The sequence below is a fragment of the Lygodium microphyllum genome, chromosome 9 (genome assembly GCF_053477565.2).
Source record: "Lygodium microphyllum isolate KBCC chromosome 9, Lygodium_microphyllum_v1.1.10, whole genome shotgun sequence".
Lineage (NCBI taxonomy): Eukaryota > Viridiplantae > Streptophyta > Polypodiopsida > Schizaeales > Lygodiaceae > Lygodium > Lygodium microphyllum.
Window position 1 is genome coordinate 154,177,899 of NC_141143.1, and position 24,406 is coordinate 154,202,304.

Sequence of the window (24,406 nt, forward strand, 5' to 3'; positions counted from 1 at the left end):
CGATTCATAAATTTTGATTTGAATTTTGATTGTTGTTTCCAGGGCTTAATAGATTGAAATGCTCATACTTAAAAACATAGTATAATTGATGGGAGGTTAATATTGAAGGTGAGGTCATTATGAGCCCATAGATTAGTTATACAATGAGAAATCATTAAAATATAGTCATTTATAATCAATGTTGAGCTTACATAAGTAATCTAAAGAAATATTGAAAGGGGTGTAAAGCATCAAGGCCAATAAGTATCATGTGTGGTATGAGAGTACTCTAGCTCCAATTGTGTGTGGATTTTTCTTGTTGAATTTACTTTTAAGTTGAATTATGTATTTGTTAAAATGTTGTTTACTACTCATTCGGCTTTCAAAGGTAGGTGTTGTGGTTTTGTTTTGTTGGGACAAATTCCCCGAGATAGCTACAAGTTCATCTCCTTCAAAAAGATGCGAGTAATGAATGTGATATAGTAGTATGTAAATCACATGCAACTTCACGAGTATAATGTGCATTGGAAGCAAATGCAGTGTTCAAGGTACAATTGATAAATACTTGTAGTAATTAATTTAGCAATCTCAATTTGTTGAATTTATATAGTAAATTTTGGATGTTAAAGTAAAAAAGGTTGCTTGGCATCCTAAGTAACCAAATGAGGCTCATTGAAAATCTTTTTGGTCAAAAGTAATCATTAGGGAATAACCAAATGCTCTGTGCCTAGTGTCCTCTCGGTGGATTGGTGCTCAACTTCTGTTTGGTGCTTTAAAGTTTGACATGTTTAGTGCACTAAACTTTAAAGCACCATTGTTACTATTGGTTAACACATTTCACGTCTTGATGTACATTTTATGTAGCAATACGATTCATGGCCAGTTGAGTATCTAAAAAACAAAGCATAAGAGATATTAAAACCATTGTGAAGTACTTGTATTATTAATTGTTAATATATTGTATTTTTATATCAATTATTAAAAAATAAAACTTATTTTTAAAAAACATATACTCATGCAATTTATTAACTTCACCATACAAAAGAAAGAAACGTTTATGCTGTTTATTGACATTTAACTACTCTTATAATATATTGACTTCACCATACAAAAGAATGAAAACAATAATATTGTTTATCTAAACCATACAAATGTAAAAAGATGAATGAATAAAAAGTGAACTTGAAATGTCATTGTAATATCCCAATCATAAGAGAAGCAAAGATATGCAAGAAAGTATGTAATGTTTTAAATCATTTATTGAAAAGAAAGTTTTCTTTTCTTAACAGAGCTATTCAAAGTGGATGTAGCATGAGGAACATGCAATGGTGAAGCTGTGACATGCCCTCTTCCAAAATGTGTCGTAACACCTGAAAATAAAAAAGTAGTTTAGACAACACAATATTAAAGTTATCAATTTTGTATAGTAAAACAATTATGATGAAAGTGAGCAAGTACCACCTAGGATGATAGCATGATCACCTTCAATATTCATAGAGCAATTAACGGAATTTGGATGGAATTGGTGCAAAGTAATGAAACACGATAAATTTTGAAACTCTCACTTGGTCCATTCATTTGCTATACGTTTAGTGTGGGAGTGGGATATGAAGAAATTTTTTTTCTGTTTGTCTAATATAATAGCACTGGTAATATCCAAAGTATAGAATTTCTATATACAAAGGAGTATTTGCATTAGTAAATCCATCATCTGGCAATCTTTTAATTACTCTGGCCAAACTTCTATGGACTATGTCATATGTAGCAACAATGGGTAATGCCTCTTGAATTCCCCTTTGGTAAAGGCGATGCACGATAATACTCAAAAACTATTTGAGCTATCTAACAAAATAAAGTACAAAAATATAAACATTAAAAATATTTGTTAAAATAATAGTGTTATTAAAAATTCCAATATGCCTTACAATCCAAAGCAAATCCTAAGAATATAATAGGTTAATACACACCTTATAATCCAAAAATAAAACCTAAGAATAAATAAGAAGTTACTACATCTCATAATCAAATACTACATTTAAAATAATAATTGATTTAAAAGTAATTCATGTCTAATAATTTTTATAAATATATTAGTTATATTTACAAATTTAAATACAATATAATTAAATATACTTTCATTCAAACATCAATATACACATATATTAATACCTACATATTTATAAATAAAGAATTTTTACTTACAAAGACGATAATGTCCCTTAAATTCTCATTTGATAAACTTATGCATAATAATATTATTTGATCCATAAAATAATAAAGATTAGGCAAAAGAGAAAATTAAAAATATTTATCAAGATTGAATTGTTATTTAAAGAAGTTAAAACACCTTATAATCCACAAAAAAACCATAAGGATAATCAAGGAAATTAATAAACAGGATTTAAAAAATGAACCAAATCAAATAAGAGCTTCTTTTTGAGAGGTTACAATAGTTTTTGCAAAACTTCTTTATACACAATGTTGATGGTCACATTTATCATATCCTCTCTCTTATTAAGTAGAAATTTCAGATTGTTTGGTGACGTAATACTTGATAATGCAACATACAAGTGTCCACGAGTAAGGACATGGGTTTTCAAATACATCCCCAAATATGACAGTATTTGTCCTTGAGATTTGCTAATTGTCATAGTAAAGGCCAAACATAGGGAATTGCAAATGTTTCATTGAGAAGGGAAGGTTGAATGTAGTTGGGATGAAAGTTATTCTTGGAGTAAACACTTTGTCTCCAACATTGGTACTTGTTATTATCTTTGCCTCAATGATCTTATTGTTAAATGCCTTGCATATAAGCCTTGTACCATTGCATAAAACTTTTGAAGGATTTAAATATATTCACAATATTATTGGAGCATTTAACTTAAGTAGCAATACATGATAAGCAATACCACCACCAAGATCAAGGGAATTAAGATATTTGACGCTATATAGGAAGGTGTTTTCTTCTGTATTATCAATCGATCAGCACTATAATACTGTTTAACCTCTCCACGCATCGATTGCAATGCATGGTTATTCAAAAATTTCACTTCATTGTTTCGAGGTGCAAGAATGGCACGCTCATTAAAGAATGATTGATAATCATGTATGCATTGCACATTCTGGAAGACAAATCGTATCAAGTCTTGTATCAATCCTCCCTTCAATATCATTGCAGATGGAATCTGCAATATGTTATTACTGCCTAATAGATATTTTCCATCCTCGATACCTTACAACCATGCAATAAAATGGTCCTCATTCATAGTGACTTGCATATTTTGCGTGAGTTTCAACACCTTGATATGTTGTCATAAATTGGAACAGCACAGAGTTGCACCAACAATATTCTTATGGTTACCCTTTTTCACAATAGGCAATATCTACGTGAAATCTTCACCCAACAAAACCACCTTACCACCAAATGGCTTATCTCACTGCATAATAATATCCTTGAGAGTTTTGTCAAGTGCTTCAAAATTGTAACGATGCATCATTGGAGCTTTATCCCACAAAATAAGACTTGTATCTCTTAGCAATGTTACAAGGTTACTTTGAACATGTATATTGCATGTGGAGTTGATGTCTGCTTGTAATGGTATTTTGAATTTTGAATGGGCTATGCAACAATGTGGCAAAAGTAATGATGCAATTCATAAGGACGTTGTAGCTATGGAAATGCAACCTTGACTACAGAACCTTGCAAGCACACATTTGTATAGAAACATTTTACATGAATCTCACGGTCCAACCATCCAAGAAAAAGGTTATGCTCGAACCAATATCAATAGAATTCATTATTGCCAGGAAGGATTTTTTTGTCCATCATTGAGCATACATTCCATACATAAAAATATTATATTTTCTTCAACTTTGTCATAAATTTGTTCATTAAGGATGTAAGGATTTGCATGGACATGCATTCTCAGAGCACGGAGACCATGATAGTGTGTTAAGTATGACCATGTTCACGCAAAAGCCCTTCAATATGCATCAAAGCTTCATTATTGGCAACATCTTGCAAGAAAACGGATTGGCAAATTTGCAAAGACTATTGGTGTAGTATATCCTTTGTGAATGGTCCCAAGAACTCTTCCCAAAGCACATTGAGCTAGGAAGGTAAATAAAACACTAGAATACTCACAAACAAAATCATGAATTGTGCACCTATTTGCATTAATGCAGCCTCAAGTAAATACATTTTCCATTCATCATTAGTCTCCAACAAACTCTTGGCCATGCAAGATAGACTACATTGTCAACCATACGCACTGCCTCAAAAGAACTGCACCCCTTGCATTCAGTGAGGAGTAACCGCAATCAGTACTTCTCTCCACACATAGGAGCCATGAAATATATTCTACCACACATATTTCCTTGCTTTCTCTTTGTCCACATTTGTTTTAAAAACATTCCAAACTCAATACATTGGAAAGTCTTGATATAAAATTGTGTTTGCCTCAGGATGTAGATGATTACAAGTAAACCACTCTGTCAGAGTAGTTCTTTGTACATTTTCATTCTGTATCACATTTTGAATGTTATCAGTGTCACAAAAAGCAATATTATTCTCTCCAGGAAAATATATTTGCAGTCATTGAATATCAGGCTTCTCATCATGAAGTTTATATTCAAACATCTGCCAACATGCTTCAGAAGTAGAAATATATGGTGCATCTAAGTATCTCTCAACGTCATCAATATCCACCCTATCATTTCTATTGGTATAAAATGTGTACTTCTGGTCTTAAGTACGTTTGTATATTAATGCATACTTTAATATTTTGATGACTTTCATTAAGTGTATGTAAAATTGGATGTGTGTATATGAACTTTAGTGTGTTTTAAGTGGCTCTCTTCCTTTCTCATGATGTATTGATTTTAAAGTTATGTTTTCAAACATTCAAGTGAAAGCATCATGGTCACAAGCATATGTTTTAATGCTACTTATCATGCGACTTGAACTTGATCCATCCATAGCCAATATTTTACCTTAACCATGGTATGTGTACATAATGATCATTTAGATACTTTTTAGTGATAAATTATCTACCATTTTTCAAACTAAGTTTACATGTGCCTTACTATTTTATAGCATACAATTTGCACATCATGAAGCATTTTGAGTTATCTAGTGTGAGAGACAATGGCTCTATCCCCAATATTGTACATGGCACTCCTAATGATCGGATAAATGTGCGCAAAACGAGGGATATGGCTAGAAATAAAGCAAGTGGTCATGCTCTCAAATATTAGAGGACATCATAGTTGTGTTGGATCCTTTCAGATATTGCATCACTCAAATGCCATGTAGCGATAAGAGATTGAAGACTTTGACCAAAAAACAAAGTTCTTTAATCTATTTTTCCAAAAACTTTGATGATTGTTTGAAGTGGGTTGAACAAACATTACAAGAGAAGGATGATGGCAAGTTGGGTGATGTAACATGTTTACAGAGTGAGATGGAAGAAATAAGGGTATACATAGGAGAGTTATGTGAGCACATTTTGAAAATTTTGGAAATCATCTGGAGAAGCTCTATGATCTTTCCAAAAGAAATAATCATATATCGAGGATGGAGTATCTAAGCTACAACTTTTGCATGGAACAAATAGTGAATCTCTTGATGCACATGTTGCATCATTTAAAATCTCTCTCAATAGATTTTTAGCTATGTTAACCCAAATGAATCGTAACATGGCTTCATCCTCAATGCAATAGTTTAGCACACATTTGTAAAGTTCCTCTTTGTTTTGATGAATAGTTTAGAAGGATTTAAAAATTTTATAGAACTTCAAAATTGCTACTACAATCTACAAATTTTGTTCACAAATCTATTTTTTGTTTTACCAAAGTTCAAAAGAATACATGTCCTTTAGAGGATAATGTTTTTTCATAAAGGATGAAGTATACACTCTTTTGAAGTTTAGGGTTTTAAATTCAATGGAATTTAAATTTGAAGTTAGCTAGCTTTGCTTTTTTTGGAAGGTAGCAAGTAGATATATAACTCTTTTGAAGTTCTGGCCCATAATAATTGAAATTGAAATTTAAAAAAGATGATTGTAATATAGCTTTAAATACTACGATTAAATAATTATCTACTGTGTTGGGTTGTTGCTTTACATACTTTTTTTTTCAAAATTTCTCCTACATTGCAATAAGTTATCATATTGATATTGATATATTATATTTATTAGTTTTTTTTGCCCCAATTATATGCACTCTCAATATTCCAATCATATCATTACTTTCTACTTTCTTTGGTTTTTTTTCATGTATGGTGATGAATCCTTATTGCAATCTTTTAAACACTGTATTTTCTCTTTTGTTTTTGTCGACCATAGTTGCTTCTGAGATTTGTCAGCATTGCATGGCGAAGCTTTGGCACTCTAAAACAAAAATTATTCATTCTATTCCAAGTGGAAAACATTGCTGTACAGGCTGAAAAGTTCTCTTGGTACCTGTGCAACAACCACCACAACCTTTGCGCAGTTTGTTGGATGGCTCACATCCACAGAGTGTAGGGTTAAAAAAAAACATACATGCATGTAATAGCACTTTGGATTTTGTTTCAATGGGTGCCAAAATTGATGAGCTTTTGCCTCAATATGGAAGTCACTACACTTTTTAGGTCCATGGTTCTATATACCATTGCATAGGTTTCCTATTGCTAAGTGAGAGTGGAGGTCAAATGCCAAAGTTTGCACAAATTCCTTTTGTAGAAATAAGATTGACAATCTTTGAGAATCGTTCATCTTCTAGACAGTATTCTGTTCCAACAATGAGCGAAGTTGCAACAATTATGCTTGGACAAGGTGATGATGATACTCTTGAATATCACAACATTCATGTTTGCACTAGGCAAGGGCATTTGATTATTATGTCTGACTTGCATAAGGCCTATGTGTCTTTGTTGTATGTACTTCTCTTTCCAAATGGAGAGGATGGATGGCATTTTCAAGTTCCTTATAGCTATATGGATACTCATTTGGATGTTCAAGTCTCACAAATAAAGATTGTGTTACTCAATTGCAGTTATGCTTATCGACTTCAAATTCATGATGACACAAATGCATGTCTCTTACATGGTGGCTGCTTGCTATAGCAATACATTGTTGTTCCTTATTGTAATATTGAGAATTGTAGATTGGCTTGGTGTCATCGTAATTAGGCAACTTTGCAAACTGAAATGTATCGGGGATTGGTTGATATGATAAATGTAATGGAGGGAAATGACAATAACATTACTGGAGTTGATATGGGTAAGAGAACAGTGTTGCCATCATCATTCACAGGTAAACCTAGATTCACGTACCACTTGTATCAGGATTCTATGGAAATTGTGCATAGTAAAGGGAAGCCTGATTTATTTATCACCATGACATGCAATCCGAAGTGGCCAGAAATTACATATGCTTTGTTGCCTGGACAAACTACATATGATTGATCAGATTTGAATGTACGAGTTTTTCATGAGAAACATAAGGATATGATGAAATTATTAATAAAAAAGGAACTATTTGGAAAATTTGCTAGGTATGTGTCTGTTGTAGAATCTCAAAAGAGGGATTTATCTCATTCACACACACTATTGATATTAGAAGCATGGTTTAAGCCCTTGGAACCACAACATTATGATAGACTTGTATGTGCGGAGTTTCCTGATAAACACATATTTCCATGTTTATGTGAGACTGTTTCTATATTCAATATACATGAGTTCTAAGTACAATGCTCATATAAATGTAGAGATGTGCTTGACAATTGCTAGAATAAAGTATTTGTATAAGTACATTTACAAGGGCCATGATCATGCAACTGTTAGATTTACCGGCATGCATGATTCAATCTCCAATAGGTTCTAAGTATGTTGGTATATGTGTATACTTTTAATGATGCATATTAATGATATATATAAAAATTGGGATACATAAAATATGTATATTCAAAATCTAAAACATGAAAATATAGACACACATATATCTATATTATATATTTTCTTATGCACACATAGATTAAAGCTTTGATATACACCCATAGACTACACCTGAGAGAGAGAACCATTAATAAACACGCCCCTTCAATAAACATCCATGAAAGTATACACACACCCCTTTAATAAACATCGTTAAAAGCATTAAAATATATTGATATATCACACGCACGCGCACGCGCACGCGCACGCACACACACACACACACAAGCATATTATGCACATGTTAATATGCACATAGATTAAAGCATTGATATACACAAATACACTACTCATGAGAGAGAGAATACATTTAACAAACACTATCCTTCCACTCATAAAAATAAACATTCATTTAAGTTTCCATTCAAACACACATCTAATTTAGATCTTGAACACACAAACACATTACCGAATATAAGATTTTAATACATACGTAAATCAATAAGCATTAAAGCACCAATAAACACTATGTTCTCATGCTTTAAAAGAAATACACCTTTAACTCTCTATATTAAAACATTTTGAATCCTTAAATTTTTTAAAACTATTGTCACTCTCACACACACACACACACACACACACACACACACACACACACACACACACACACACACACACACACACACACACACACACACACACACACACACACACACACACACACACACACACACACACACACACACACACACACACACACACACACACACACACACACACACACACACAAGCAGTGTTGATGATGAAGTCAAAAGTGTGATAACAAAATGGTAGAATTAAAATAATATTAGAGAAAGGTTTGAAAGCATGGAAATAAAAAAGAGAGATTATGTAAAATGTAAAACAAGAAGAGAGATGTACCTTGAAATGTTGTATAGATGAAGATATCAAAAGTGCACAAACTACATAAAAAGCACACTGTGACAAACTTAATGCTAGAGAGACTACATACAAACCATCCTTTAACACATTGATTAATCTTATACATTCTCTTCTTTGTATTCATAGGATGTAAAAATATCAAATTTTTTGTACTATTTTAAGTCAAAGAATAAATTGTTCATAATAATAGTAAAAGATTCATTCACACACAATATTTGTTTCTAAGAATAAATATATGTATTCTTAATATAAACACACATATTATTAATACTTATAATAACACTAACATAATATATATTCAAACACTTGACTCATACAACACATTCACACACATTAATATACACCATTAACATACACACAATAACAACACACACAATATTAACTATACAATACATTCATGAACTTAATTGCATTCACTTTTTTTTTGGGGCAGGTTAGATTGGGGGGGGGGGGGGGGGTAGATGGTGTGGGGTGGTGGACTTGCACATGGTTTTTTTTTTTGGGGGGGGGGGGGGGGGGAGCGGTTTGGGTGGTGTGGGGTGGCAAACTTTCACATGGTTTTTTTGGGGGTGTTCATAAGAATAAATATATGCATTCTCAATATAAAACACATAATAATATACTACATTAACACACACATAATATTAATAATACAATACATTCACGTACTTAACTACATTTACCTTTTTTTTGGGATTTGGGTGGTGGAGTTTCACATGGCTATGGCATGTGTGTTGCAGAATGAGGAGGGTTGATATGGTTAGTGGGAGGGAGGCGTGGATGTTGTTTTTTGGGGGGTAGCAATTAGCGGAGCGAGGTTGATATGGCTTGGTGGGGTGGTTGTAGGAGACCTTCTATGAGAGAGAACATATTGGAAGGAGCCTTGATTGTCCCACTATCTGTTAGATATGTTTAATGTCCCACCCTTGTAAGATGCCACTAATGATCCATAGTGCTCTAAGTTGTAAGGCCCTCGTTACGAGGAGAAGCCATGTGTGAGCATAGACATTGGGTGGGTCCTAACTTGTATTTCAAATAAGGTCTATGTGATTGGACGGCAAAAAGGTGACCTTTGTAGATATAGCCTTTGGGTTAGATAGAGTAGTTATGCTGGTAGTAACTCGAGACACAATGCATGGAGTTGCGGGGTGTGGGAGTTATCAGGGACCCCTATTTTGGGGTCTAGGGGCCACAAAAGTGGCCCCTGGCATTGGTCCCCCTAACAGGGGTTTGAGGGTAGCACTGACAGTAAAGGGAATATTCCTTGGTTGGTTAAGGAAGGTTCATAATATCGTTGGATATGCTGACTAGACTACCTTTCTAAGATATAATAGGAAGACCCCTCTAAAGCCATTGTCAATCTATCTTTCACCCAATCGGAGTTCTTCCAACTACCTTTAAGCTCTTTCCCTATCATTTATCTGGATCACCACATCTAAGCTTCATAGTGGAAGTGCATGGGTGGATAGAGCCATCTTTGTATCAGTTCATTTGAAATTAAAGCAGTCTCTGCTGTTCTCATATTTACTATGTGTGCTCTACTCCTTACTTAGATTCTGCCCATTGTGTTGTGTAATTTCTACATGGTATCAGAGCCCAGTGGGCTATGAGGAGTAAAGAGTGTAAAATAGGCAAGGGCTTCAATAGCAAAGAGAAGAAATATCATCTGTTGGAACATGTAGTGGTGGTGATGCATCAGGGTGGTGGTGGTGTTATATTGGCAATTCAAACACTGAGGATTCATCCACCAACCTTCAGCAAAGGCAAGATAGATAATACAAACTACACTTTGTGTGGAAATTTAAAATCACAACTCTCCTTGATTCTTTTGAGCTTCTAGAGACAATGTTGGGAACCAACCTAGAACCATAACCCACCCTTGACCCACCATCAAATTCGAGTGTTATGATTTCTCCAAATACAGATCTCCTATGAGCTTGGAAACAAAGGAATGCAGATGTGAGGGGCAGAGGGGGGTTGATATGGTTCGGTGGGATGGTTGAAGGGGGCCTTCTATAAGAGAGAGAGAGAGAGAGAGAGAGAGAGAGAGAGAGAGAGAACTAAAAGGAGCCTCGATCATCCAACTATCTGTTAGATATGCTCAATGCCCCACCCTCATAAGGTGCCACCAATGATCCATGGTGCTCTAAGTTGTAAGGCCCCCATTATAAGGAGAAGCCACGTGTAAGCATGGACATTGGGTGGGTCTTGACTTGCATGTTAGATGAGGTCTATGTGACCAGATGGCAAAAAGGTAACCTTTGTGGATCTAGCCTTTGGGTTAGACAGAGTAACTATGCTGGTAGCAACTCGAAGCACAATGCAGAGAGTTGTGGGGTATGGGAGTTATTAGGGACTCCTATTTTGGGGTTTGGGGACCATGAAAAGTGGCCCTTGGTATTGGCCCCCCTGAGGGGGTTCGAAGGGGGCAGTGGCTTCAACCTCAAGGTAAAGGGAATATTCCTTGGTTGACTACGAAAGGTTCATAATATGGTCAGATATGCCGACCAGACTACCTTCTCGAGCTATAATAGGAAGAGCCCTCTAAATCCCATTTTAATCTATCTTTCATCCAATTAGAGTTCTTCCAACTACCCTTAAGCTCTTTGCCTATCATTTGTGTCTAGATCGCCATCTAAGCTTCATAGTGGAAGTGCACGAGTGGACAAAGCCATCTTTATATCAGTTCATTTGAAATTAAAGCAGTCTCTATCCTTCTCATATTTACTGTGTATTCTCTACTCCTTGCTTAGATTCTATCCACTATGCCGTGTAATTTTTACATGGTATCAAAGCCTAGGGGGCTACGAGGAGTGAAGAGTATGCAAGAGGCAAGGGATTTAATAGTGAAGAGGAGAAATGCCATTTGTTGCATCAAGTAGTGGTGCCAGTGCATGAGGTAGTGGTGGTATTGTATAGGTAATTTAAACATTGAGGATTCATCCACCAATCTGCAATGAAGGCAAGTTAGATGACACAAACTACACTTTGTGGAAGTTTAAAATCACAACTATCCTTGATTCTTCTAAGCTTCTGGAGATGGTGTCGGGGACCCGACCCAAAACCACAACCCATCCCCGACCCATCAAATTTGAGAGTTATGATACCTCCAAATGTAAATATTCTATGAGCTTGGAAATGAAGAAATGCAGATGTATTGTGTGCCTTAGTTACAAGTTGTTTTGACCTTGATTCAGTATACAACCAAGGTATTAGAGGCTTGGAACATACTGAGAAGTCGATACAAAACACAAAATCAAACAAGAATTCAAAACTTGGAGAATCAACTTGTAGCGACATAGAAGTTTGCTGAAGGAGAGATAATTGAAGCATTCATCATTCTGATAAAAAATTTGTGTGACTAGATGGTTGCGCACTGGGATACAGAAGAGTAGTGGTGAGGAGCTAGCTCAGAGGTGTCTTTGGATTTGTCCACCAAAGTTTGATGGATTGGTGACTGCCCTAAACACTCAGGTGAGACCCCAAGCTTTGAGATTTGAGGAAATTTGTACACTACTAATGGAGGAGGAGTTGAGGCTTAAAGCCCAAGAAGGTAGTAGCATTGGAGATGCAACATTCTCCACTCTAATATGAAAGGCAAAGGTGGTTTCTCTATCAATAGTGATGACAAAAAGAAGAAGGGTGGTAAGAAAATTTTTCAAGGAGAGTGCTTGTACTACAAGAAGAAAGGTCATGCAATTGCAAATTGTTGTGTCAAGAAGGTAGATGAAAATAATGGCACCATGAAGACTAAAGGGAAGGAGATAGCCAATACGATTGAAGCAGAGTTGGAGTTATTCATGGTGACCATTGAGGAAGTGTATGCCTCAGTGCAAGAAATGTCTAACGCTGACTCATGGGTATTGGATAGTGGCACCTCCCATCACATGACCAACAAGAAAGGTCTATATGGTTCTATGAAGCCTCTACAAAAATCCAAAATGATGCAAATTGCTTGCTAAGGGCACATGTACTATTTCCTTTGTTACTGCAAATGGTGAACTCAAAAATCTTTCAAATGTGTTGTACGTTTCAGATATTGAGAGAAATCTACTATAAATTGCTTCTATAATTGATAATGGCCATGAGGTGAGGTCCAGTAAGGCATGTGTAGAAATTATTGACAGCGATGGTAAAGTTGTCGGCAAAGGAGAAAGAAGGAATAACTTGTATGAGTTAAAGTGCTCTTACAGCCACCGTTGGTGTGGGCATAAGTAAAATTTGGCATGAATGATTTGGTCACATTGGTTTTGCAGCATTAAAAGAGATGCATAAGCAAGGTATGGTTGCTCACGTACTTGCAGTAAATAACTGAAATGAAGAAACAATGTGAATCTTGTATGGTGGGTAAGCAATAGAGAAAGACATTTCCACAAGAAAGCAATAATAGAATTAAGGCTCCTCTAGAGTTGGTACATGCTGATTTGTGTGATAAAATGCCTACAAAAGCATTGGGAGGATCTTCTTATTTTATGTTAATCGTCGACAACTACGATGGGAAGATGTGCATGTACTTCTTTTGTGATAAGGCTCAAGCTTTTGGTAAGTTTAAAGAATGGCTAAAACTTGTTGAGAATGAAATGGGGCAAAGTGTAAAGAAGTTTAGAACAAATGGTGGTGGTGGGTTTCAACTCAAAGGAGTTTGAAGACTTTTGCAAGAGCAAAGGGATTAAGCATGGCATTGTTGAACACCGAAATTGCACTATTGTGGAAATGGCAAGGTTCATGCTTAAGGGTAAGGGATTGCCTAACGAGTTTTGGGTAGAGGTTGTTAATACTGTAGTCTACATTCTCAATTAAAGTTACACAAAGGATCGTAAGGGAAAAAATCCTCATGAATAATATTTTGGTGAGAAACCATATGCCTAACGAGTTTTGGGTAGAGGTTGTTAATACTATAGTCCACATTCTCAATTAAAGTTACACAAAGGATCGTAAGGGATTGCCTAATGAGTTTTGGGTAGAGGTTGTTAATACTATAGTCTACATTCTCAATTAAAGTTACACAAATGATCGTAAGGGAAAAAATCCTCATGAATAATATTCTTGTGAGAAACCATATGTCTCACATTTTAAAACTTTTGGATGTGAATGTTATGCACATGTTCCAAAGGGTAATAGAAACAACTTAAATCCAAAAAGCACAAAATGTATCTTCTTGGGTTATAGTGATGAGAAAAAGGCTTACAAATTGTATGACCAAGAGGCAAAGAAGATCATAGCAAGCTGTGATGTGGTGTTCAAGGAGTAGCCACATACAATGGAGGAGGAGAATATAAGTTCTTCCACTTTATCATCCAGCGAAGAAGTAGTCCACTATGAACCTATCCCAAGAACTATCCCTAACCTTAAGGAGGAGAAATAATCATCTTCAGATGATGAGAAAAAAGTTCACCAACTTGCAATCATGCCATTGGAAAAGCCATTACCGTGATGGGTGGGTGAAGCAGCTCTATGATTGTAGTAATCCTATGCCTACCACAACTGAGAAAAAGGCAAATTGGACCAAGAAGGTATTTGAGAATAAAGGAGCAAAGAAAGGCTTCTGCTCACATAGTCAATATATCTGAGATTATTAGAGAAATAAAGGAGCTAGTAGTCTTGGAAGAAGCACTTGCAGATCCAGTATAGAGAGCAATTATGCAAGCTAAGTGTGACACATAATGGAGAATGATGCTAGGGAGCTAGTGGATTGGCCACAAAAGAGAAAGATTATTGGCACCAAGTGGGTTGGAATGTAAAGTACAAGGTTAATGGCAACTTAGAAAGGTATAAGCTAGATTAGTTGCATAGGTATTTTCATAGGTTAAAGGATTTTATTTTCAAGAATCCTTGGCTCCAACTGCTAGAATGTCCACTATTCGCACAGTACTTGTAGTGGCCACTCATAAGAAGTGGCCAGTTTACCAAATGGATGTAAAATCTGTATTATTAAATGGAGACCTCAAGGAGGAGATGCGCGTGGCTTAGCCCCACAGGGGTTTGAGGTTCCCCATTCTGAGAACAAAGTTTGTATTCTGAAGATTGCATTGTATGGGCTAAAACAAGCCCCTACAGCATGGTACCAATGGATAGATAAAATCTTTTTCAAAAGATGTGCCTTAGATGCTATCTTGCATATTTACATGACTCTATGAAGATATGATCCATCAAGGCTTTGAGCTCTAAGTTTGAAATGATAGACTTGGGTTGTTGCACTATTTTTTGGGGATTGAAGTTTAGCGAAATCTTTATCTCTCAAAAGAAGTATGTATGGGAGATCTTAAGAGCATTTGGCATGACCGAGTATGAGGAGATAACTAGACCTATGGAGGTGAATGTGAATTTATCCATTGAGGATACATTAGTACTAGTAGACATTGGGAGGTACAAGAGGTTGGTTAGTAGCCTCATCTACTTACGTAACACTAGACCTGATATAAATTTTGTTGTTAGTGTTTTGAGCAGGTTCTCAAACAAACCACGAGAAAGTCATTGAAAAGTTGGAATGCAGGTGCTCAAATACTTGAAGGGAACTCTTGACTATGATATCATACATAGTTTTAGAAGTGGTATTATGGTGGGGAATTGTGACTCGAATCGTGCAGGTGATAGTGATTCCAGGAAATCGGTTTTTGGATATTATTTCTCTTTAGGTTCAGGAATCTTCTCTTAGATCAATAAGAAGCAACCAATTGTGGCATTGTCTTCTATTATCAAAGCATAGTACAAGGCAACTTACTTTGCTGCATGCTACCAAAAATCTAAAAGTTCATGCATGCCAAACACATTGAGATCCAATATCACTATTTCTGTGACATGATCGAGGATGGGATAGTAGAGCTGGGGTTTACTATCCAATGGAGGAGAATGGAGCGGATATCTTCACCAAACCTCTTATGAAGGATCTCCTTCAAATTCATATTTAGAGACTTGGCAGGCATGTTAAGAATGTAGTTCAAGTAGACATTGAGAGGGATGTTAGATATGTTCAATGCCCCATCCTCATAAGATGCCACCAATGATCCATGGTTCTCTAAGTTGTAAGACCCCCATTATGAGGAGAAGCCATGTATGAGTGGTGGAAATTGGGTGGGTTTGGACTTGTATGTCAGATGAGGTCTATATAACTAGATGGAAAAAATGTGACCTTTGTGGATCTATCCTTTGTGTTAGATAGAGTAGTTATGTTGGTAGCAACTAGAGTGACAATGCATCAAGTTTTGGGGTGTGGGAGTTATCAAGGACCCCTATTTTGGGTTTTGGGAGCCATGGAAGTGGCCCCTAGTTGGGGGTCTTAGGGGGCCAATGGCCCCCCTTGACGTGGGGTTTAGGGACAGTGGCCCCGGCCTAACAGTAATTGAAATATTCCCTAGCTAACTAGGGAAGGTTCATAATATGGTCAAATATGCCAACAAGACTACCTTCTTAGGTTGTAAGAGAAAGACCCCTCTAAAGCCATCATCAATCTATCTTTCACCCAATTAGAGTTCTTCCAACTACCCTTAAGCTCTCCACTAATCATTTGTCTAGGTCGCCATCTAAGCTTCACAATGGAAGTACACGGGTGGAAGATCCATCTTTGTATTAGCTTTTTTGAAATTAAATTAGTCTGCTCTAATGTGTGTTCTCTACTCCTTGCTTAGATTCTATCTGCTTTGTTGTGTAATTTCTACACTATCTGCAGGACAATGCCGCCCTACATGCCCAACTCCTATAGCTTGGACATATTTACGACATCCCTTTGCAACATGGATGGCAAGGAGAGAGTGTGTGTGCCGACCTAGCTCCTTTGTAATCTAGATGTAAGTACAACATCCCTTTGCAACAAGGTGGATGGTTAGGGGAGAGAAAGAGAGAGCACAATGTGTAGATGGTTGGGAGAGAGAGAGAGAGAGAGAGAGAGAGAGAGAGAGAGAGAGAGAGAGAGAGAGAGAGAGAGAGAGAGAGAGAGAGAGAGAGAGAGAGAGAGAGAGAGAGAGAGAGAGAGAGAGAGAGAGAGAGAGAGAGAGAGAGAGAGAGAGAGAGAGAGAGAGAGAGAGAGAGAGGGAGGGAGGGAGGGAGGGAGGGAGGGAGGGAGGGAGGGAGGGAGAGAGAGAGAGAGAGAGAGAGAGAGAGAGAGAGAGAGAGAGAGAGAGAGAGAGAGAGAGAGAGAGAGAGAGAGAGAGAGAGAGAGAGAGAGAGAGAGAGAGAGAGAGAGAGAGAGAGAGAGAGAGAGAGAGAGAGAGAGAGAGAGAGAGAGAGAGAGAGAGAGAGAGAGAGAGAGAGAGAAACATACATGAGGCCCTTTGTAACAGAATGAAATAAAACAAAGATTCAAAGCATGCATTTATACCTCTATGTCTAGTTCGCAATCCTCTACCTTTGCATCCAATCCACAATCCTCTCTAGGTATCTTGGGGGGTGATCTGGGAAGGGGTCCTGGGTGGCGATTTGGGAGCACATGTTTAGGACGGTGTATACCATTTGAGGAGAACAGGGCTCTTGGACCGTAGAAGGCAGCTCAACTGGGTGGCAAGGGCAAGTAGGATCGGAATGACACATGTGAGTTGAAGGGGGGAGCATAGGTGATGACACGTGTCCCCCCCTCAAAAGCTTCTGTTAATATAAGGTAAAAGATAATTCCTTATGGAAAACAAACAATTTCTCATCATTTACATATTCAAGTTATTTTCGGATGGGCTAATGTTTTAGGCTATGGATGTCATTGCACTTGCTAATGTTGGCATGTAAAATACAACTAGTTTTTAGTGACCTATACTAGGTGTTTAGGGAAATTATCATGTTGCATTGCTACTCAAAATGTGCATTGGCATGTATAGTAACATTAGTATGCACATAGGAATGCAAACTAGAATGTTTGGTCAGTTTTGGGAGGCCCTACTAGTAGACATATGTTAAATGCAAATGCAAAAATGGCTCATAGGGGCCACCATTATTGCAGTCACTAGTGTATGATGAAAACTTTAGGTAAAGTTAAATGCTACAAATTTGAAACCTTTAATGGCGTGTAACATAAATTGAAGGTTTTGACCTTTATTCAACAATTTGATGTGGCTTGCTTTGGGGGAAAATTTTTCAAGCACGGGAAAGTGTGTAAAGCAACATCTTTCCTAAAGGGAGGACAAACCTTTTGATACAAGGCAAGGTATTGACAACTTGGGTACAATTTAAACAGGTGTTCTCTTTCCAATGGCTCACAAACACTTTTAAAGTAGATGTGAAAACATCTTAGCATATATTGGATGCAATTCATTGTGTTGATTTGAAAGAGTATATAATTTTTTTTTGGGTAGCTTTTGCTGTTACTTAGCTCTTTTACTAAGACCCTAATGTTAGAGAGATTGAATTTGCTTGAATCATTATGGAAGATACTGAATATTTCAAATTGAGATCCAATATAGATATACATAATCACAAGGAATATCAATACACATGAAGGAAGTGTGATAATGTTGGAATATTAGAGTTTCAACATAGAGAAGTGTGCATAAGAGGGAGAAGAGAGTTCATGTACAAGAAAAAGATCTTACTTAGTAAGATGCTCAAGTACAACTAGAGTATACTCTCTCATCTGCATTGATCGTGACCTTTGGCTGTTTATATAGCCACTAGAAGCTAGGGTTAGGGTTTCCCTTGCCCTCTAGTCCTTTCACACCTCACCTTCCCTAATGCACCCTTGCTTACATAGGGTTCCCATGCTATACTTCTAGCACCCCCCCTCAATGCCAATGTGGCATTGGATTACATAGCATGTAAATGGTTCCCCCCAATGAATCAGTGGGATGCCTTTATAAAGTAGGATAAAGGTTTATGTAATCCAATGTGGCATTGGATTATACAGTATGTAATGGTTCCCTCCCCTCAATGAATCAATGGGATGCCTTTATAAAGTAGGCTAAAAGGATGTTTACGGAGAGATGATACAGTAGATAGTAAAAAAAGGGTGGTCATCATGTGCTTTAGAGACATAGTTGGCCACCGATTCTTTTGGTACTTTAGGGGAGTTAGGACACCTCGTGATATGTCCTATTTGTTTATATTCATTGCACTTTATCTTGTTGGGATATTTTTTCCAGTAATTTCTTATAATATGTCCCTTTTTATTGCAAAAAGAACATTTGGTAGAAACAACATAGACTAAGAATTGATCATGGCTTACTGAGGTGGATGCTAAGCTAGTGCTGCCTTCCTTTTGATTTCTTATCTCCTCATCTAAATAAGACTAAATTACACATTCAAGTGTAGGGTTTGGTACATTTGTCAGGGTAGTGACAAAACTTGAAAAGACTTTCCTTACAGTTTTTAAAAGTTTTGCAATGGCATCTTCTTTTGTAACTAGAGCTTGGACCAAAGCTAATTGGGCCATTAGTCCCTTCATGTGGGAAATGAACTCTCCCAATTCTTCTTCTTTCTTTTATTTCAAGCTAAAGAACTTTATTTTGAGGAATATTTTGGAGTCCTTTCCTCTTGCACCATATAGTTTCTTGAGTCATCCCACTTTTCCTTTGCAATTGCAAGTTGATCAATGTGGTGGATTAAGGATTCATTCAGGTGCAACATTATGATGGCTTGGGCTCTTTCATCATCTTCGACATCTACAGGGTTGGATTGGTCAATGGCTTTGGTCCCTTTGATGAAGGGCCAATAATCCCTCTCCATTTGATATTTCACTAATACCTACCATGGGTGAAAGTTTCCTCCATCAAACTTGAGAATTTGAGGATTTACATCAACATATGCCATGATAGGAAGGTCTTTCGATTGCACAAGATAATGGTGGTGTCTAATCCTTTACCAGGTAGGCAATAAGAGTGGAAGCAAATGAAATGATGTTTTAAACCAAGTAAATAGTAGACTGAAAGTAACTAATGTGTAATTAGACAAATAAGATTAGATGAAGAGATGGAAATAGTCTATGTGTTTATATTTGACACATAGCCTTACAAAGGCCAAGAATAATGATGAAAATTAAGCACTTAATGAATATGTTTAAGGTAAACACTAATCTCCTTAAGACTAATATTTAGCATACAACATCTTCATATAATGATTGGAAACAAGATCATGATTGAGAAATGTAGCACTAATGCTTATAAGCACTCATCTCACAGTACATGCTTACAAGTCGGCCTTTGATGAACTTAATGATGTCCACCAAGTTTTTTCACACCTAAGATGGAGCTTCCAGATCTATGATGAATGCCAAATATAGTTAATCAATGATTAGAATCATTGTTAGTGACTTCTAGGATGATTAAAGTGGAAGTGAAGAAATCTTGAGCTTCTTGGCTATGGCTACTAGATAGGTGACAATTAGGGTTTTGCTCCGCACCAGCAAGTAGACAGACAATTTTGGCAAACCCTTTTAGGGTTAGATAGCCCACTTAGGGGGCTACAAATGCTCTATAACAGCTAGCCACATTGCATCCTCTACCACCCATGGGAATTGTATGAACTCCTCGATGTTCAAATTGCACATGAACTAGAAGAATGGTAATGCTCAGTCTTGTGTGCATGATGTTGACTAGAGAGGTGACGAGCAACTATGCCAGGAGTAGAGGGAGAAGTCTCTAGAAGAAAGAAACCCAAAATATTCCCTCCTTTGGCCACAACAGTTTCTCCAAGGTCTATAGGCCTAGATGGGCTATGGAGGTTAAGAGATATGGTTGAGAAACGAACTTCTCATGTGCAATTAGGTCAAGATGGACTTGGAAGAATTTTGTTGGACCAAAGATTGGAATATCAAAGTTTCGACATAGAGAAGTGTGCACAAGAGGGAGAATGTGCTCAAGTACAAGAAAAAGATCTTGCTTAATTAGTTGCTCAAGTACAACTAGAGTACACTCTCTCATCGGCATTGAGAGTGACCTTTGGCTATTTACATAGCCAAAGGTCACTAGAAGCTAGGGTTAGGGTTTCCATTCTCCTCTAGTGCATTCACACCTCACCTTCCCTCCTATACTCTTGCTTACATAGGGTTCCCATGCTCTACTTCTAAGAGGTGGGGGATCTAGGAAACTCAAACAATGTTGCCCTTGAAGTAGATATACTCCATGTGCCATACAAGTTTAGAACCTTGGGATCCACCACTTTTGTGCTTCTCAAAGATTAAACTATGATGTAATGGTCATTAATGAGAAAATTCAGTCTCTTGAAACATTTGGAATTTGAAAGGACTTAACTTACAAATGAGAGGGAAGAAATGGTGGGATGCAAGGTTGAAGCTATGGAGTGTAATATGGTACAGAGAGAGAGAAGCTCACTAATGTTTTGTGGCTATAATGAGTGGTATCCTTATTCTTTGTTATTTTTACTCATACATGACTAAGCAATATGCACTCATACAAGGGGGTGCTGATGATTGGGAAATCTATGCAAATAAAGGCACAAAAATGTGCTCAACATTGAAACATCTTTTATAAAATGGCATTTTGCATTTGTTGTCTCTTGTAAAAAATCAAATATGAAGCAATGAAACAATGTGTAGTCCAAAAGGCTCACATTAAAAAATGTAGAAAGGAAAAGAATGGTCAACACCTTTTGTTCCATTTTAAAAATTGAGGGGTCTCTAAGAACTTAGCCAAAATGTATGCAACCCAAATTTTATAATATCAAGAAAGCAAAAGGAAGAGGCTTGTCGGGTGATTTGAGAAGGTGGGAGGTTGAGGTGATTACAACCTCTCTATTCCTTTATCTTCTTACCTTACGCCTCTTTTCTCTCTCTCCCTCATTTAATACAACTCTCTCATCTTTCTTGTTCTTACTTCTTTCTCTTGTGCTTCATTGCAGAATCTAATGGAGAGTGAGGAAGAAGAGGGTGAGGATGGTTTGAATCTATCAATCTCTTGTGTGCCTCTCTCTTGTGTGTTTTGAGGCATGGTTTCTTGGTGAGGAGGAAAGGTTTCTTGCATGTTTTTGTGGCTAGCGAGTGTACTTGTAGCCTCTACTTTGCCGGTTCGAGCTTCTATTTGTGCCATGGCAGGGTGCTGTTCATTTGGTGCACTGGCCGGGAAGAAAGAGATGGCAAAAAAATCTGTAGAAAGGAGTATTGTTTTCTCACTCATGGTGATTTCAAATCTAAAAGAGCTCACAGATTGAAAGAGACTCAAGGAGAAAGGGTCATTCAAGGATGCTCGTGCTCAAAATGAGAAAAGGATTAAAACGATGCTTGGAGATTGTGGGAAGATCAAGAAGTGTTGCAATTTTTATAGCCGAGCATCATTCTCCTATGGCGAATCCATCCGCCCATCAACCATTTGGAGCCTCAGTGCCTCGCCATAATACTTACCTCTTTCCGCTTCCTTCCTAAGCACCACCCGTGCTACAACTACGGGAGTGTCTCAGCACCCTCTACGAGCTTGGGGGTTGATTTCATGCTGGGCTGTGGGAAAGTGAAGGCTTCTCCTATCTTCTTCTTCATCCTCCTACATGTGCTCTCTTGCCATGGAGATATGCAGGACATGGCGGCCTTAGTGCTTGTGTTGTGCATCAGTTTGGTGGAGGAGAGGTCAAGATCAAAGAGACAGGGAGGGGAGCTTCACGGAGAAAAGCACCTTGGCCATGGCCACAATGCACAATGGGAGCCAGGTTGTGATGCCATGTTCGGCAAGCTACTGTAGGTCCAATTTCGTGAGTGGGAAGGATAGGGTAACGTACTGGTGCGGCTTTGCGGATGCCAAATGTGCGGGCGAGGAGGTGGACTACACAAGCTTCTACGACTTCGAGAGGAAAGTGACAAGGGGGAAGCATGTCCTTGCCATGTAAAGCTTCCTGCTTGTCCATAGCTTATAGCTCATGTTGATTGCATTCATGGACCTTGGAATCCCCTGACAACGCCATAGAGGTGTAGAGAAAATCATACTATCAAATCAGTAGCACGCAGTCGAAATCATTTCCATTATTTTCCCCCTTCTCTCGTCTCCACACAGAAGGTACATGCCTCTCCTTTATCCACCCCAAGAAAATCATTTTCAAAACAATAGGCCTTGATTATTTGACTTTTAGATAAATACCTTGTTTGTGGTTCATATGCTTATCTTCTTGACCCTTCTTTCACCAAGGCCATCATCCATTACACATAACAAATTTCCAAGAATTTCCTTTTCGTCAACTATTGTTCCTTTGTATTTTCATAAAACCTACCTTCCTTTTCTTTCCAAACATAAATTTTTAGGTGTGAGAACTTCAATGTTTTATCTTTTGTAAGGGTGTGCTTAATGCTTATATCTTTCTCGAGTTTATTATTGTGCTTCAGGATGTGGTTGTCTTTCAAGCTATCCTAGGTGTGCTGTCATCCTTGTAAGAAAAATTGTTGAAGAGCCCTAGCTTTTGGGAATTGTTTGTGGTTTTATGTGGTGTGATTTTCAACCTAAGCTCAACGTCCTAGTTGTGTGTGTACTTTTGTGTGATTATTTTCCTTCCCTATCCAATGACAATTCAAAGACGATGAAGAAAAGAAATGAAGATTGAAGACAAAAAATGAATACAAAGAATTTTGTTAGAGCTGATCGTGGTTCTTCTCTAATTTGTTCGCGGGACACTTCACACTTAAGCGTGGGAGGAATGATGACTGAGAAATATGTGCAAATAAAGGCACCAAAATGTAAGGAAACATCTTTCATAAAATGGCATTTTGCTTTTATACTCTCTTGTAAAAAATCAGATATGAAGCAATGTAACAATGTGTAGTCCAAAAGGCTCGCATTAAAAAATGTAGAAAGGAAAAGAATGGTCAACACCTTTTATCCCATTTTAAAAATTGAGGGGTCTCTAAGACCTTAGCCAAAATGTATGCGACCCAAATTTTATAATATCAAGAAAGGAAAAGGAAGAGGTTGGTTGGGTGAGTAGAGGGGGTGGGAGAATGAGGTGGTTACAACCTCTCTTTTCCTTTATCTTCTCACAGTAAGCTTCATTTCTCTCTCTCCCTCATTTGGCACAACTCTCATCTTTCTTGTTCTTGCTTCTTTCTCTTGTGCTTCATTGCAGAATCTAATGGAGGGCAAGGAAGAGGAAGAGGGTGAGGATGGTTTGAATCTATCAATCTCTTGTGTGCCTCTCTCTTATGTGTTTTGAGGCATGGTTTTTTGGTGAGGAAGAAAGGTTTCTTGCAGGTTTTTGCGGCCAACGAGTGTACTTGCAGCCTCTACTTTGCGGCTTTGAGCTTCTATTTGTGTCATGGCATTCAGTGAGGAGTAACCGCAATAAGTACTTCTCTCCACACATAGGAGCCATGAAATATATTCTACCACACGTATTTCCTTGCTTTCTCTTTGTCCACATTTGTTTTAAAAACATTCCAAACTCAATACATTGGAAAGTCTTGATATAAAATTGTGTTTGCCTCAGGATGTAGATGATTACAAGTAAACCACTCTGTCAGAGTAGTTCTTTGTACATTTTCATTCTGCATCACATTTTGAATGTTATCAGTGTCACAAAAAGCAATATTATTCTCTCCAGGAAAATATATTTGCAGTCATTGAATATCAGGCTTCTCATCATGAAGTTTATATTCAAACATCTGCCAACATGCTTCAGAAGTAGAAATATATGGTGCATCTAAGTATCTCTCAACGTCATCAATAT